This window comes from Nannospalax galili, unplaced genomic scaffold (assembly GCF_000622305.1).
Source record: "Nannospalax galili isolate Female #2095 unplaced genomic scaffold, S.galili_v1.0 scaffold488, whole genome shotgun sequence".
Taxonomy (NCBI): domain Eukaryota; kingdom Metazoa; phylum Chordata; class Mammalia; order Rodentia; family Spalacidae; genus Nannospalax; species Nannospalax galili.
Window position 1 is genome coordinate 4,966,901 of NW_008360316.1, and position 3,656 is coordinate 4,970,556.

Here is a 3,656-nt window from a genome sequence, read left to right on the forward strand (position 1 = left end):
GCCCCAGTATCTACCATGAAGGTGACTGGCTGTCCCCCAACATGAAGAGTTACCCTGGGCTCAGGTGGGGGTTCCTGGCCCCGACCTCCCTAATCGAGGTTAAGGATTTCAGCTTTTTCTTCCCTCTGTTTTTTCTTTCTCTTGGTACAGTCCTTTACCCAGTGTCCTTTTTCCTTGCAATAGGCACACTGGTCTTTCTATAGTCGGACACGCCCTCGATCTCCCTTCTTCTCTACTCTGCCCTTATCTTCCTTTCTTACTACTGTGGCCAGGATTCTGCTTAATTCCTTATTTCGCTTTCGGTCTCTCACAGTCTCTCTGTCTTCTGCCTCTCTTTTCTGTCTCTCCTCTCTTTCCTCTGGAGTTTCTCTTTTGTTAAAAATCCTCTCTGCCTCTCTTAAGAGGTCTCTAAGACCTTGCCCCTGTAGATTTTCCATTCTCTGGAGCTTACTCCTAATATCAGGAGCTGACTGCCATATGAAAGACATCGAGACACTCACTTCTTGATCAGGACTATCTGGGTCGAAGGGAGTATACCTCCGATATGCCTCTTTAAGTCTTTCTAGGAACACAGTGGGCGGCTCGTCAGTTCCCTGCATTACTGATCTTACCTTAGCCAAATTGGTGGGGCGCCTTCCTGCCCCTTGGAGGCCCGCTACAAGCACCTGGCGATAAAGACGTAGGTGTCCCCTACCTTCAGCTGTATTGAAGTCCCAAGCAGGCCTAGTGAGAGGGAAGGCAGCCTCAATCTCATTCGGCAGCTGGGTCGGCCTCCCATCTGCCCCCGGGACGTGCTTCCGGGCTTCCAGGATGACCCTCTGCTTTTCCTCCGTAGTTAGGAGGACCTGTAATAGCTGTTGGCAATCATCCCACGTAGGCTGGTGGGTAAGAAGGATGGATTCTATGAGGGCCGTTAGGGCCTGCGGGTCCTGAGAGAAAGAAGGGTTATGGGTCTTCCAGTTATATAGATCTGAGGCAGAGAAGGGCCAATATTGATATTGGTTTCCTTCCCCTCCTACAAGTCGGAGGGGCAAAATGTGTGAGGAATCTCCCTGCCCTCTCCTCTCTCTGAGTCGACCGGCAATGGGAGAAGGAGCTGCCTCCGGCCCCTCTGCTTGGACATCCTCTGGCACCGCCATAGCAGCCTGCGGAGGAGGGTGGTAGGGAGGGGGATTCTCATTCAACAAATCAGCAGGTCCACTCTCATCAGGGGGCAGGACAGGCTTTTGTCTTACTACTACAGGATACAAGGAAGTGGTGGCAGGGGGTACCCCAAATAGGTTACCTCTTGTTGGCAGAGTTGTGCCTTCTTTGCAGAGGCCCTGTAGCCCATCAGCCCCAATTCTTGCAAAAGAGCCTCTGTACCTGTTAGGCACTCTTCCCGTGTTTCTGCCGCCAGCAAAATGTCATCTACATACTGCAACAGAATCAGGTGGGGGTGGAGGGTCCTGAAAGCAGTCAGATCTTGGTGCAGGGCCTCATCAAAGAGGGTGGGGCTGTTCTTGAATCCCTGTGGCAGCCGTGTCCAAGTAAGCTGACCAGAAATTCCCAGATCGGAGTCCTTCCATTCGAAGGCGAACAGGGGCTGACTCTGGTGGTGCAGCTTTAGGCAGAAGAAGGCATCCTTTAGGTCCAATACAGAGTACCAGGTGTGGCTGGGAGACAGGGTGCTCAATAAGTTATAAGGGTTCGGGACCGTGGGGTGGATATCTTCTACCCGCTTGTTGATTTCCCTCAGGTCCTGCACTGGTCTGTAATCCCCGCTCCCAGGTTTCTTAACAGGCAACAGAGGAGTGTTCCAGGCTGACCGGCATGGGATTAATATCCCTTGTTCCAGCAGTCTTTTAATGTGTGGCCTGATTCCTTGGCGGGCTTCGGCTGTCATAGGATATTGCTTGACAGCCACCGGGGTTGCGGTGGCTTTTAGTTCAATAATTAGGGGTGGCTGATGTATGGCCAGCCCCATTCCCCCTGTCTCCGCCCAAGCGTCTGGGTACTTGGCCAGCCACTGATCTATGCCTGTTTGGACAGGATGGGGATCATGATGCAGTCTATATTCATCTTCTAGTTTAAGGGTGAGCACTTGTATAGGTGCTCCTTTAGAATCAGTAACCTTGGCTCCCTTATTTTCAAAATAGATGTGTGCTCCAAGCTTGGTTAAAAGGTCCCGTCCTAGCAGGGGGTAGGGGCAGTCTGGTACATGCAGGAAGGTATGAGTCACCGTTCCTGAAGCCAGCTGAACCTCCCTGTTTGTAGTCCAGTGGTAGCGCTTGGCTCCAGTGGCTCCTTCTACCCGTATTGTTTTCTTGCTAAGTGGGCCAGTCGTCTGGGTGAGGACAGAATGTTGCGCCCCAGTATCTACCATGAAGGTGACTGACTTTCCCCCCACACGAAGAGTTACCCTGGGCTCAGGTGGGGGTTCCTGGCCCCGACCTCCCTAATCGAGGTTAAGGATTTCAGCTTCTTCTTCCCTCTGTTTTTTCTTTTTCTTGGTACAGTCCTTTATCCAGTGTCCTTTTTCCTTGCAATAGGCACACTGGTCTTTCTCTAGTCGGACACGCCCTCTGTCTCCCTTCTTTTCTACTCTGCCCTCATCTTCCTTTCTTACTACTGTGGCCAGGATTCTGCTTAATTCCTTATTTCGCTTTCGATCTCTCATTGCCTCTCTATCTTCTGCCTCTCTTTTCTGTCTTTCTTCTCTTTCTTCTGGCGTCTCTCTCTTGTTAAAAATTCTCTCTGCCTCTCTCAAGAGGTCTCTAAGACCTTGCCCCTGCAAATTTTCTATTCTCTGGAGCTTACTCCTGATATCAGGGGCTGATTGCCATATGAAAGACATCGAAACACTCACTTCTTGGTCGGGGCTATCCGGGTCGAAGGGAGTGTACCTGCGATATGCCTCTTTAAGTCTTTCTAAAAACACAGTGGGTGGCTCATCGGTTCCTTGCATTACTGATCTTACCTTGGCCAAATTGGTGGGGCGCCTCCCTGCCCCTTGGAGGCCCGCTACAAGCACCTGGCGATAAAGACGTAGGTGTTCCCTACCTTCAGCTGTGTTGAAATCCCAAGCAGGTCTGGTGAGGGGAAAGGCAGCCTCGATCTCGTTTGGCAATTGGGTTGGTCTCCCGTCTGCCCCCGGGACATGCTTTCGGGCTTCTAGAATGACTCTCTGCTTTTCCTCCGTAGTTAGAAGGACTTGCAGGAGCTGTTGGCAATCGTCCCACATGGGTTGGGGGGGAAGGAGGATAGATTCTATCAGGGCCGTTAGGGCCTACGGGTCTTGGGAAAAGGATGGGTTATGAGTTTTCCAGTTGTACAAGTCTGAAGCAGAAAAGGGCCAATACTGAAACTGGTTTCCTTCCCCTCCTACAAGTCAGAGGGGCAGGATGTGTGAGGAATCCCCCTGTCCTCTTCTTTCTCTGAGTCGCCCTGCGATGGGGGAGGGAGCGACCTCCGGTCCTTCTGCTGGGACTTCATCTGGAACAGCCGCAGCGGCCTGCGGGGGAGGGTGGTAGGGAGGGGGATTCTCACTCAGCAGATCAGCGGGAACACTCTCATCAGGGGGAAGAACAGGCTTTTGTTTTACCACAACAGGACACAAGGAGGTGGTCGAAGGGTCCGAATTAGGGGCAGAACGGAGGGGGACTCTTAGCTTTAAC